Source organism: Cotesia typhae, unplaced genomic scaffold (assembly GCF_013202065.1).
Source record: "Cotesia typhae breed Kobodo isofemale line unplaced genomic scaffold, CoteBio_Ctyphae contig_5, whole genome shotgun sequence".
Taxonomy (NCBI): domain Eukaryota; kingdom Metazoa; phylum Arthropoda; class Insecta; order Hymenoptera; family Braconidae; genus Cotesia; species Cotesia typhae.
The window spans coordinates 1,048,438-1,062,773 of record NW_027423757.1 but is presented as its reverse complement, the minus strand read 5'-3'; positions in this window follow the sequence as shown (position 1 = coordinate 1,062,773).

The following is a 14,336-nucleotide window of genomic DNA, read 5'->3' as shown; positions in this document are numbered from 1 at the left end:
AATGTGAGTTTTGATTAATCGATTAATAGTTTTTTTTTTTTTTTTCAATTTCCAATCTTAACGAAGTAAGAAGTTGTAATAACAAAATTTATTCTACTTTGCTGAATATAGTTCAATTATTTACGTTTTAGAAGTGATTTAATTTAGTAATCGTGTGTATAAAACTCAAAAAGAGAAAACTATCCTTAATGTTAAAATAAGTGCATGAGCACTAAAAAGTTTATCCTCGCTTACGTGATAGAATGATAGACATTTGTTCGTGAAAGAAAAATGCAAGATTTACAGTAGTCACGAAATGGCAAATTGGAGTTAGAACTTCCTTCATACTGATGGAACGTCTATTGAGTAGGTTGAGTTAAGGTTTGGTTCGAAAATGTAAAGCTGCTTTGATTTCATTCTTTTTAAATAAATCTGTATATAAATAAATAAATAAATAAATATATACATCCATACCCGTGAAAAATATTCTGGTCAGACTTGATATGTCCTGATATGGTCCTATCAAAATTTTTTATATAATCATATCAGGCCTAATATGACCTGATATAAAAATTGGCCCCATCAGGCCTGATATAGCTTGATATGGCTTGATTAGGCCTGATATAATTTAATATATCTATATTAGAGTGCTTTTTTTTCAACAATTTTTTTTTTCGGTCCTATCGTGAAATTTTGTTGCAAGTACCCAAAAAAAATTCTCACAAAGTTTGAGCCCTTAACATTATTATTAAATCCTCGACCAAGGCTTGTAGAAATCTTCCATTAAAAAAACACAGAAACTCTGATTTTTTTATCTTTCAATTTCTATATCTCAGTGGCATTTCATAGCATCGTTTCGACCATGAACGGATTTTTTTCAGAATTAAATGTTCTACTAAAGTGTCTATTGCAGCTAAGCCGTAACTTGAACTGGCGAGGTAGTACAGAGCCTCGAGACTTAATTTTTCCATGAAATTCGCGTTTTTTCGCATTTATTTCGTGAATGACAAGAGCTACAGAAAAATTGCAGAGACAAACTTGTAGAAAATTCAATTTTCTACAAAAAAGATCCTGAGCACCAAGTCGCTGAAATCAATATTCCCGGAGATATTAAATGATAAATTTGTTGAAATTTCAAATTTTTATCAAAAATCTTTTTACCCTTCCATCTTTAAAAAAAAAAATAATAAGTTAAAAAAGTAGTGATGGACAATAAAAGAAAGATATTTTTTATAATTTGATGCAATTTTCGATAAGGCCAATTTCCATATTAGGATTGATATAAACGGTCCATATCAGGCCATATCAGGTCTAATCAGAATATTTTTTTACGGGAATAGCTACTACAAGTAAATGGAAAAATGATGGTAGAATAATAGAATAATTTAATTTCTTAAAGAAACAAAATTTTGAGCTTTGAATTAAACTACATCGAATAATGCAATGTTAAATCATTGAGCTTACCCTCAAACTAAAACGACCGACCATCATGTGCTTATACATGAAGGGTGCGATATATAGTCGTATTCTATTGATTTTGCGTAACTTAAAAAAATCTTAATGTGGCTTTTAGTAGAAGGGGAAAGTTTAAATTTAACGATGTTGGAGAAACAAACATTAATGAGAGCGAGTATGTAAGATAGTTAGGTAAAAACAGAGATAGAAAAGGAAAGTACAATCAAAAAGCTTCAAAGATGCATGTAGACGATAGTCGACCCATGTGCTGTGTTGAAAAGAATAGTTATACTGATAGGTAATAGTAATCATACATGCAAAACTACAAATTAAACACATGCAAGAATTGAAAATAATTTGGAAAATTTATTGTGTTCATATTCTTATCAGCCATTTAAAATTTTTATAATCAATTTTTTAAGCATTGCGTGTGTGTAAGACATCTTTTTCTAAGTTGAAAAATTTTCTACTTTTAGCAAAAATAAAAGACCAATGAAGAAGGTAAGCATGAATTGCCTTGAATTACAAATTATAAATATCTTTATGCGTGTTTTTATCGATTCATTATTTATTATTTTCTAAATATGACCATTTTGCCCTACTCTCCTGGTCGCTAATCCTTATTATTTTATTTCAAATGGATTTCAATTTTGAAATTTTGAATCTGTTTTAACAATTTATTTATTCATTACTGTCATCTTCTAAACTAATCTCACAAACTTCTATATAATTTTTGTACAATCTTGTCATCATTTATAGTCTCAGAAATTTTAAAAAAATAATGTTCAAGTTCCGATTTTTATAATAACTAACAAAATTCTCAACTGTCCAAAACTTAAGATCGATTTTTCGCATTTTTAAATCTGACCAAAATTTTACTCTAGAAATTGATTACATATTAACTTTAGATAAAAGCTGATAAGAATTGCAGGTATATTTGAGATGGCAAGGTTGGTTTTATAAACTTCCAAGTTAATAGTACTTTTCTGTAAATACCGGCATAGGTCCTCTGCGGAAGGTTGATTTCTTAAGAAAAGTGAAGATCTAATGAGAACTGGATTTTTAAAAATCGAGGTGAGAACAATTAATTCCCCATTTTCGGAAATCATTGATTTTCATCGTGGGAAGTTAAAAAAATATTCTTTTTAAAAATCGTCAAACATTCTTAAAAAACATTTTCTTCTATCTAAAATATAAAGTTCAGCGTTCTCATTCGCTGACTCTAGTCATAATAATCTAGTATTAAGCCGCGAGGCATAATTTCCCCGGTGAATTTCTTAATGCCGGAGCTCCGATTCGACGCGAGGTGAGAGTGAAAAAAAATAAAAAAGGAAACAGTGATGAAGAAATGAGAGAACAAGGTAGAAAATTGAAAGAGGGGATGAAGGAGTTCTTGGATTCCCAACCAACTCGACGATCCCGCATCCGACGAGTTTGCATCTAGGAGGAGCAGAGGGTGAGATGAAGAAGGAAAGAGTTAAGAGTCAACTCGGAGACGAGGGGTATCAAGCAGTCGAAAGAAACGAGGCGCAAGAGGAAAGTAGGATGGTTGGGCAACTCTCTTCGTTTCGAGTCAGAGAAGGTGGAGAAGACGAGTAAGTCTACGTTGCAATGATATCGATTCCAATGCTTCTTACTAGACGCCGTTAGTAAGGGTAGGCAACCCCTTACGTTTTTATCCTATCCTTTTTTCTCCATCTCCACAACGCCAAACCACCGTAAACCTCCCGATCTTTCTACCCTCTATTCCGCAGCCCTTCGATCCTCTCATGATATTTCACTTAGTTATTCCTCTACTCTCGCCTCTTATCGCTCCTTGTTTTCTTATTTTATTTCCTCTCTCATTCTCTTTCTCTTTTTTCTGTTTCTTTTGTCTATAAACTCATCCAGGTATCTAGACTTTTTTTTTTATCTCGTTTAATAACGTCTTATTTTATCCTCTTACTAATACCGCCAAGAATGTATTTTTCAACTCAAATCGCAAGTTATTTATACTTGATCATAAATGTATTTTTGTACGTCGACTCATAAGCATAACATTTTAATTATATAAAATTTTTAACTTCCTGTAATAAAAATTGAAAATTTTCAAAATTTGGAAATTAATTATCATCCCGATTAAAAAAAAATCGTTTTCGTCTCATGTCATCGTTTGGAATGTCATTGTCACTGAGTTTTTATTATTTATATTGTCAGTTTCGGTGAACACGTGTATAAAAGTCTTTGATATTGTAGAATAATATTTAACGTAATTAGTAAAGATGATAGTATTTCTCTTTTTATTATATTTAATTGCTTTTTTACAATTCAAAAAAAGGCACAGAAAAAGAGTAATTCGATGATGAATTTTTTATCACTAGGATTAATCTCTCCTCAAAATATGGTTAGTGTAAACTACTTTTAATCCGATTTATTGTTTTATATTATATTTTTCGGTTCGATTTGAAATGATGCTTTTTATTTACCGATCAGACGGAATAGAAGATAAAAAAAACAGTCTGAGAGAGCTGAGGGGCGAGAGGCCTAAGGGCTTATGGTAGGGGTTAATGCAAGATATTGCCGCCCCGTGGGATACGTTGAGAACGTAATCTCTACGACGGAGCTCGAGACGTATTACAATTCAAGCTGGTTTCCTATACCGACAATATACATACCAAGTCACTCGTTATTTTTTCCTTTTCTTTGCTTCGTATATGAATAGTCTATTCTTGTTCGCTCATCTCCACTAGGCGAGTTCCATCTATGACGATTAAAGTTCTTACTTTGGATTCGTCTACTTCCTCAATTTGAGACCGAAAATTAGACCGTTTCCTCAAAATTTTGCATAGAAAAGTGTACCGAATACATTTTTAAATGTATGCATCAGTATTTGTTGCAATATTTAAAAGCAGGTACCATTATTAAATCAGCTAAAAATTCAATATTACATATTCAAATATAGTAATGCTATCAGCAATTTAGCATTAAACAAAAATGAAAAATTTAACAATTTATGAAATACTGGAAAAAAAATATTTTGAGCTTTAAAGCTCGAAAAGACGATGAGGAATGAAATTTTTTGAGATCAAAGCATAATTTTAAAAATTATTCTTTAACTCTAAAGATAGGGTGAAATAATGCTCATCAGTCAATAAATTTTAAAAAACATCAATATTAATTTTGAACGTCAAGATATTTTTATGATTCTACATCTACGGAACATGGAAAAAAATCAATGCTTGAATCTTTCATCTGACAAGATTGCCTAATTGCATTAAGTTACTTTTTCTTTTTTAAGCCAAACTCAAAACATTTGTCATGCAATAAAATTTTCTACATTCAAATGATTATTAAATTCTGATTAATAATTTGGTTGTGCAATGGGCTGGTAACAAAAATTTCTTAAATAAGCCAAAGCAAAATAGTAAATTTGAAAAGTAAAAAAAGTTCTGTTATACAACGGAAGAAGAACAATAGAGGTGTGAAAAGCAGACAATATGAAAGAAAGCTAAGATTTTTCTTAAAATGTCCTTGCACAAAATCAGAAATAGAAGGAAGGGTAACTTGCATTCCTTCTGTCAAGTATCGTGTATTCTACAGTTGATGCCGGGTAGAAGATGAAGGGGCGCGAAATCGCGCTGTTGTATATTTATGAAAAGACGTTAATGTGAGAAAAAAAAAGATGAAAAGATGGCTAGGAATACCCATGAAGAAGTACAGAATTCAGGACGTAGGACGAAAGAAATAAAAGAGGGCCACGAAGAACAATGAATGCAAGTATAAGAAGAACTAGAAGGGTGGCTGATGCTTTAGAGCGGGTGGTGCATATAAGATGGGTGACGTACAATGCACGCACCCTCACGGTATACTCGAGGTCTCCTCAAGTAATGCCTCAACGACGGAAATATATATAGCGAAGAGAAAAGATTCCGAAAACTCGGCCGCTCAATACGTACGAACCCTGTGTAGATTTTTTCGTCTTTTCCCTTCCAGACAAACCCCTTATATCATCTCGTTGAGTTCACTTTCCAACTCCAGCAAATGTTTTAAAAGCATCGCCGTCAATTTCAGACATCTTAAATTTTTCGCTTAAGTATATGTAGCCATCTTATCATATTATAAATATTTTGTTCAGATTGTTCTATATTCACTATTTTTAAGTACCTTGGTCGTTAAATATTTTTCCGCAAAATAATTATTTTTATGATTACATTGAAAAAAAGGCCGTTCGGCGGTCGAAATGGAAGTAGATTTCATAATGAAAGAAAAAATAACTACTAAGATCGTATACAAAAAAAAATTACGTACACTAGGTATATCTTTCAAATGCCCGAATAAATAGTGTACATCTGAACTAATCAATAGACGAAAAATTAAAAAAAAAAGTAAAAGTGATTTTTGAGATTTTTAAAAATTTTTGCTGTAATTTCTAAACTAATCGATCGATCTTCCAAAGTAACTTCGGAAATCATCCTAAAAATGAGTATGTCACGTTTTATTGAGATCCATATAGAATTACGAGAGTTAGAGAGGAGACAAGGCCGGTTATATCGTGTATATAAATATAAACAAATATAAACTTGTGAACTATATGCATTATCTGAATTCTCGAGACAAGCTGAGTTGAAATATAGCAAAATTTTTCAAAAGTTCTGTCATGAGGACCAATGCGACAGTTAGATTTCTATGAAATTTACTAAAAATAATTTTTAGTCATCCTTAATGTTTTCTTCAGCTAAAAAATTTACCCTCAAATCTTTTTGTGTACATTTTACTTTTTGTAAATAAGATATGATACTCAATGATAATTTCTTAAGTAAAATTGATGACTTGTATAATTAATAAGATAAAAATTAACATTAAAGCATATCATCATAATCTCTACAGATAAATATATATTATTTTTTACATGCAAGGATCCTTAAGCTATACTTGATGTATTTCTTGTGCGTTGAAGGCTCAAGTGGAAGTCATCATCAAACTAAAAGTGTTCTCATGCGGCTCCAACGTTATACCGTATTATGTTCTCCTTCTTTATCTCTTGAACTTCTTTCACTTTCTTCAGGATATACTTTATCTTCTTCTCACTTTCTTCTTTTCTCGAGTAACAGAAGAACATGAAACTAAATACCCTCAAGTACTAACCCTACGCATTGTTGTATACTTAAGCAAGAAAAATCTTATTCTTATGCTACTTCACTAACTAAGATGCCAAGTAATCAAAACAGTTTTCTTTTTTTTTCAATTCACTATCTTCAATTTAAATTAATCCTATATTATTTATTTTAACAGTATCATACTTTTTGACTTTTATTTTATTCAATGAAAAAATTTCATACTGCAAACTAAAAATCAGATGACAAAAAAAATGTTTTCTAAGTAGAGCAATGTATATGAAAGACAGTTTGTTTTTTTTAGTTACACTGGGAACTGTTTTGCCTCACATGTAGTCTACTGCAACTTGCTCTCCATTGAGGAGATGCTACTTAAAGAAATCAACAGAGTGCCTAACATTATGTAAATGAAAGACATAAAGATAACGTGGATGTGTATAAGTAAAAAAGTGTAAGAGTATGATGAATTGAAAGTAGAATAATTTTGCGACTTAATGCAACAAATGTAGCCTTGTCACTAGACATAAGGCTCGATGCAAGCTTTTCTTTTTCTTGATGTATGTCAACAGTGCTTTAAATGTACATGTTTCTCCTACTCTTCTTCAGTTATTCCTAACTTATATACCCTAGGCTTTTTATTTTCGGAAGTTAAGCTTAATACTCCAATTGCTATAGCAATAATAAGATCTAAAGAAAACAGATAATATTTATTATATTGTTATGCATAAATACATTCTCACACTCGATTTTTTTCTTTAAATTCCTTCAATGCAAAAACATAAAAATACACAAAAAATTAATTTAAATTATAAATGAATAAATAAAAGTAAAGAGTCAAAGCTTAATGACCGAGTGTGTTGATGTCGGAAGTTTGTATCCATTGGAGCAAGTATCTTTATTATTTGTGGAAGCCTCTACTTCCACAGAGGAAATACTTCCATTCTCCAGAACGTGTGAGATTAAATCGAGAGTGAAAGAGTGAATAAGAAAACAAGAGAAAAGAATGAATAACAAAGGACAATAAGTAGAGACTTGGTGTTAAGGGGACGCGGTACGATACCTGTGCGACTGTCCACCGTCCGGACATCCGCTGTTTTGTTACAATCACGCGTGGTATCAGAAGGTACCGCTGCTATGCGACCTCATGCCATTATACGCACCGATTCAGGATGTTGAGAGGCCATGGGCTTGGGCTTAGCCACCTCAAAAAGGCGCGGAAATTGTTCCGGTTACAACAATACTCCCTACAATCCGGAAATCACTTCTTAATTGATTTTATACTAGTAAATTTCTCATAGGATAAGAATGAGTCTATTGTTTAAGGCAAAGTCGTGTCATTCATTTTAGGAAAAGACTCGTAAATGTATTCATTTGAACCAATATGTTCAACTCTATAAATCAAAAATCCAAGCTTTATAAATAAAAAAATGTCAGTTTGTTTGAATTTTGATTTCTTTAAGAAATAAGAAATTCTTCGATAAAGTACATTATTAAGCAATAAATTATAAAAAATTTTCATTAAAAAATATAAATTTTGATTTACGAGACCAATTTCATGGAGGACTTCATTTTTCATTTAGAGATATCTTATAAATTTTTTTTTATTAACTTACTCAGTAAAAAAATAATATTGAGAAAAACATAATATTATAAATAAAAAAAATTTACAAAAATTAGACACTATAATGATAAGTGATTCTTCCAATTACTTATAATTATAACAAAAAATAAAAGTATCGAAAGAAATTGGGTTTGGCTCAAGTTAAACTTGTCATAACAATATTTTATCATTCATGACAAAAACTTTTTATAATAGACTATTCAGTACTACTAAGCAAACTATCGCTGTTCCTTTGTAGTGATCTTTTGCCAGGCGTGACCTCGTATTTCAAGTGGAAATGAGTTTAATACATCCTATTCCCATTAATTTGTCGCGACATGACTCCAGAAAGTCTCAGAAAATTGATTCAATGCTATTTTAGAAAGAGTTTTCTATAATTCTTAATTTAATAAAACTCGACTAGTTAATATTAAAAACTAAAACAACAATATTAAAAACAAAAAAAAAAAAAACAGAAAAAAAGCTACTATGTTAATATCAAGTGAATTAAGATTAGAAAAAATGATTAGTAAATCTTACTATGATCGTATTATAAAAGACTAAATGGACGAGGGTCTTCATTATAGTAGCAACTTTGCCTTCAGATGGGGTAACTTAAGATGGGTCTAAGTGAGTCTTCCGGTCTACGTGCAATGATAGCCCTGAGAACTCAGCCGACTCCCGGATATGTACTACGCATACAACCGACTTATTGCTATCAAACGATATAGATATAGTACACACGCGCCAACTTAGTGGTAATCGCTGTCACAACATCATCATCATCATCATCACACGACGCCTCTACATTAATCTGCGCCTTCATATACATTTGCAGCATCACTGCCATCGCTGTGGAATTACTCTAATATGTGTATGTATCCTCGCGCATAAGTATAAGTGTGAATTAATTTTTAGGGAAATACATTATTTAAGAGAGTTCACTCAAACAAATTGAGATAAACGTGTGAATGATTAGAGAAAATTTCTTAATTTTCAAATAAAAATACTATCAATGATAGTAGTTATATTATTAATTGTAAGTTTATTTAATTGAATCAAATCGTTCCTGTACATTGTTAATCATGTTGTGATTCTAATTTTTATTTTTTTCTCTCTTCTATATTATATTTCTCTTTTATATTTATTCTATTTTATTTCTTCCTCTTTTTCTAAGGAGACGGGGTCCACTAATTTTTTTCGCGGCCTGCGAAAGTGTAGTCCACAAAACTCATATCTCTGGCATTAAAAGGTAGTGTCAACAGTTGACCGATTCTTCTAGTTGCTCGAGTGTATCGCCTTCCGCAGCTTTGTCATCAAGTTCCGGACTAAAAGGGCCTATGCTTTTTCTACCTGTTTACTTTTCGATTGTTTTTCTACAACTTTTTACACTCATGTCTCTTATATTCTTTTACATTTCCGTAATTCCGGACAGAAAGAAAAAAATTTTGTATTAATTTTATTATTATATAATATATTATCATAGATAATATAATTCATAAGATATATATCTTAATGAACACACCCGTATTAAAAAATAAAATCTTATTATCTATTGAAATAAAATCAATGTCTTCATTAAAAGAAAATATACCTGGTTAAAAGTACACTTGTAAGTGAATCGTAACAACTATAATTGACTAAACTAGAAGGCTTGAAAGATAAAATTTCAATATTATTGGCTGATCTGGGTGCATCTGAAGGATTTGATCGCTTGAATGAATAAATGTGTACGAGACAGGAGGCACATACCTTTATAGTCTGAGCTAAAGTGAGTTTGGCTCGCATAGCAGAAAGAATGAATTGCAGCACGTTGTCCGGTGCAAGAGTAGTTGTACGCCTCAGCTGAGGGTGGAGACGCAGTTCGGTGAGCTCGGGACCACTTGAGAGTGCTCACCATTTCCTTTATTCCTTCAATCAACGTCAGCTGGGGAAGCAAGTCTAGTGTGTACACTAGGCAAATACTCGCGTGCTCCGCACTAGTGCATTACATAGAGACCAGTGACTACATCATCCGGACGCTGACGATATGAGGATGATGATGACAACTGAAGCAGACAAGGAAAAAAAGAAACGGTAGCTGTTTTTAACCCTCGGAAGTCATTTGATCGATTTTTTGCAGGAGCTACATAATGACAGTGAGCATGTATGCCTTCTTTTTCTTATTATATTTTATCACTATAAGCAATAACCAAAATCTCATTTTTAACAAAAATTTATATTCATCCAATTTTTCATTCAATGGCTTCCTTATAACTACTTCAAGAATTTTTGCTATAAATTTGTTTCAATACAAATAAAAAAAAATACGAAACTTATTCACTTAATTAAAGTTTTTTTTTTTTAATTTGATTAATAATAGCTGTAAAAAAATCATCTTGTAATATGATCTCTTCTCACAGTGTTTCTTTATTTCGGTTAATTGTTGAGAAATAGAAATAACTTGTTTTAAAGTAGGAAGGAAGAGTACTACACCGGATACAATATTATCCATGCATCATAGGTCACCTAAACGAGCTGTTTAGACGACTTCAAGTTAACCCAAATTGACTCAATTGGATTAACCACATCGAGGCTCTCCCGACACTTGGGAACCGGCCCGTGAACACGTGATGTATATCCATCGTTTTAGCCGTAAGTCGACACTTTCGCTTCTCATGCAAATTATCTCTGTACTCATTTTTATGAACAAATATGTTTCTCTCGTTTTTTCTTTATGAATTTCAACTAAGTTATCATCGTTTTAAGTGCAACTGTTTGTTAAATTGAGTTCTTGGATGAAATTCAAAATTTTATCTACATTTTTTATCCAAAAAGTTTCGAAATTTAAGCTTTATTTTTCTTTATTACTATTCCAATATTTATAGTTAAGTACAATGATATCCTAATATAAAATAAAATTTATGATTGAGTTGAAGTTGTTAAGTCTTAGAAATATTGAGATTTATCTAATCATTGAAAAAAATGGTCCCTGATTCTTTGTTGGTTGATATCAAAGCGCGCATTTAGTCCACGCAATGAGAGAATAAAATACTACTACAAAAAAAATTTTGACACCAGAACATAAATTCTGGATAATTATTAACAATTCATTTTCTTATTAGAAAAATTGTTCGAATTTATCAAAGTCATTTTTATTTAATTCAAGTAAAGTTATTTGTTTGTTTGCCTATTATCATGAAGGCAAATATTTTTAAATGAAGGTAAATATCAACATTCTTTTATCAAAAAGTTTATAAATTTAAATGGTTCATTTCAATAAATTCTTGAGTAGGTAAATCCTTTTTTGGACAATAATTTTTCTTTTCCTCGGTGCAATTTAAATTTCTAGCGACTCTTAGATCCATTCGTTAATCGAATCAAATAGTGTATTTGTTAACAAGATATTGTCGTTTGTCGTTTGTCGTTTATCGTTTGACCTTTCCTTTGGCATAACGAAACTATTGTCGTAAATTTGATTAGAGAAATAAAAAATCTAAACAACAAATTTAGTAAACTTTAATATTAAATTACAAAAGTAAAGATGTGACCGTCGATGACTTATTAATATTAATCATTTCAATTCGTGTGCGGAAGTAAAGAGAGAGCGAGAGAGAGAGAGAGAGATGAACAAATCACGTAAAAGCGATTGGGGTGTTGAGATTGAAGTGTCCGCTCCTTGGATAGCCGGACGACATCATCTCTTTCAATCTCTCTAACTCTCTCTTTCTCATATTCATACTCACACATACTTACACCTCAATATCATGTATTATTTTATATAGTCGGCTGTCAACATTCAAGTGTCCGCCTCTTGGACCCTCAATATATACCTCATAACTCCTACATCTGATGGTCTCCCTCTTAATCTCTACTCCCGACAATCCAAATGCTTCTCGTATATAGATCATCGGAAGTCACCTTCCTCATTATCATACCAACTAACCTAACTCGCTCGATACTCGGGCACAGCCTTCATCCTGTATCCTAGTCACTTACAGCAGTCGTAGGTGGTCAACCCAAGAGTTCGCAACACAATAAGCCTTCAGCGGGAAAGTAACGGCTATTAGTACTGAATTTACACGAGAACCCCTGACATGGGGGACAAGACGCAAGTCTATTACTCTCAATCACTATGTGATTGGCTCAAACGATCAGACCATGCATCAGATTGCTTCCCTAATAAACTCGAGTTCTCAGTAGTTTATTTTCAAGACGAAATAATGTAAAGAAATTTTTTCATCGAGACAGTTATATATTATATTCTTATGTACAAATCAAGTGACGATATTTGTTTTAACTCTACGAATTTAATTTAGATCATCCATATAATAAAACTTGGACCATTGAATATAAATATGTAATCTTCTATGTAGTAAAACAAAAAAAAAACAAAAAAAAAAAAAATTATACTATTTTTATGTTATTTGGAGAAAAGTAAACAGTTTTGAAACACAGAAATGGCATTTTGCCATCAAGAAAGCTACCAGACTAACGATAATGTGTTATAATCCTAGAATATTGTGGATGCCAATACATCACATAGAATACACCAGTTTGTTTTCTGCAAGTATAACTGCACCAAAAAACAGTTCAGAAGCATACTGTAACTAATAAAATAAAGAGTATCCGTGCAGTTGCAGTTGCGACTAATCGTTGAATTACAATCTCTATACTTGACTCATTCAATTCGACTCACTTCGATGCGGTTTTCTCGATGATGATAACCGTCGAGAATTATTCTTCTTCCACAATTGTACGCTTGTACTTTACAATCACCAAATAAATACATTATTAATATTTTTTATCATTTACATAGTGCAGTATTATTTCCGAGGGATAAATTTTAAGGAGCTATATATAACAATAAGTGTCGTTACTAAAAAGAAAAAGTCGCAACGGCAATTTCTGAGCCGTTGTATTATATAACTTGAAAACGATTGCTGCCCCACCTTTACAGGACATGTATATACACTGTTAGTTGTCTACCAACTGGTTTTGTCTGGTGTAAAGTACGATGCCTTGAATTTCTCCAAGACATTAGACGAATGGGACCCCCAAGACGTTGAAAGGGCAGGGGTTTATGGTATAACGGCAATGTTTAGCTTGGGGTTTGGAAAGACCCCAACATGAGAAGCCAAAATGTCGGTTACGCCTCGACATAGCAGCTGGCACGCGCCTTGCTCAGAGTCCCAAGACTACAACCTTATTCTTACTGATTCTTAATTTCTACGTCGCCCTAACGGTGGAAAATTATCTCGCCAAGGGGATACCTGGGCATTTAAATTGAGGGAACAACGTTCAGTGCCAAAAGCCACCTGAATATAACTAAAGGTCTTATTTAAACGTACAGTGGTGCCGGCTTTCAGGGATCTTATTAATATTTATGAATGTAGATTACTGATATTTACACCAGGAAAAATAATATGTAATCATTAGAAAACAGTTTTAACTTCTTAAGTAACCGTTTATAATGAATTTATATTTCAATTTGCGGCTTAATTATGAATGTAAGTTTATTAATCGCATATTATAAACAACAAAATATTAAGAGATAAAATAACAAAAATTAAATTGATTTGATTATTACATATTAATTTATATCTGTATTGTATCTCAACTCAATATTCAAAAAATAGCTATGATCAATCTGGTAAAATACTAAAAATTAAATACAAATACTACGGATTCAGAGAGTCTAATTAAAAAAATCATAAGTAAAATAGCAAAAGTACTTCACTCAAGCTCCTGAAGATTTTAAATGATAGTGAAGCGACGCCAATGAAGGCAAAGACCGTTGAACTTTATATTTTCTTTTCCGTATGAGTAAGCTAAAGAGCACCCCAAGATTTTTTTCACCTTTCAATATCAGACGTTAGGATTTCTCACAGTTGAGAAAGATATGAAAAACATGAGGGCGAGGAATAAAAAGGAAGCTAAAAATACTGATGGAAGAAAATTTATAAAAAATTTTATCGGTTAAATATGCATAACAGTAATTTGATAACTGCATGAAAAATATTACCTCTTTCAACAATAACTGATATTAGTCATGAAATAAAATAAAACATAGTGTACTTAATCCTTGTATAAAGTATATATACGGGGTTAAAATTTTTTTTTCAAAATTTTTTTTCAAATAAAAACAAATTCCACTTCCTCAAACGATTAATGATACTTCGCGAAAAATGGTTTTGTTATTAATTGGTATAAAATAGGATATACAGGTT